This window comes from Euprymna scolopes, chromosome 29 (genome assembly GCF_053919585.1).
Source record: "Euprymna scolopes isolate OS-2025 chromosome 29, ASM5391958v1, whole genome shotgun sequence".
In the NCBI taxonomy this organism is placed as follows: Eukaryota; Metazoa; Mollusca; class Cephalopoda; order Sepiida; family Sepiolidae; genus Euprymna; species Euprymna scolopes.
The window spans coordinates 104,991,311-104,991,946 of record NC_136510.1 but is presented as its reverse complement, the minus strand read 5'-3'; positions in this window follow the sequence as shown (position 1 = coordinate 104,991,946).

Sequence of the window (636 nt, the reverse complement as noted above, 5' to 3'; positions counted from 1 at the left end):
ATAACGGACGTACGAACATGGTCTCTCTCTCTCTCTCTCTCTCTCTCTCTCTCATTTTCTTTTTTTTTTTTACTCATAGTATGTTGCTGCTGAAACATAGCAACTGTGGATGTCTTTTATTCTTTTTCAATCTAAACAAGAAGTATTGCCACTTGAAATGTAAGAAGCTACTATTTGGGAGCATGTCTAACAGGGGACTATGGGGAATTGATCAGTGGGAGGTTTGTTCACATTACATTTAAACATTTAAGGGTTAATACAGTCAAGAACCAGGAATGATGGAGGAAATTCCAAAGTCCAAGGAAAGAAACTATTAGAGCAAAAAACTTTCCAGGAACATCAACAAAGAAAGGGTGGGATTTTGCTGCTTCTCAGGTTAACCGGAAGTATGTGCGTCGAGGGAGTACAAGTGGTATGAGTTCTTCAGGGCACATCCCGTTAAAGTACTTAGTAAACGGACATCCAACATTGCGGCAATGGGACGGAGGTTGGAGCTGAGATGATAGTGCGGAATCTATAAGATTTGGGACTCTCTTTTGGGATCTTGTCTAAGAATGAAAGAATAATGGTACATTCTCCAGTTTAGATGTAACAACAATACTTCAAGCTTAGGCGAATTGTGGTTTGTAAAGATAC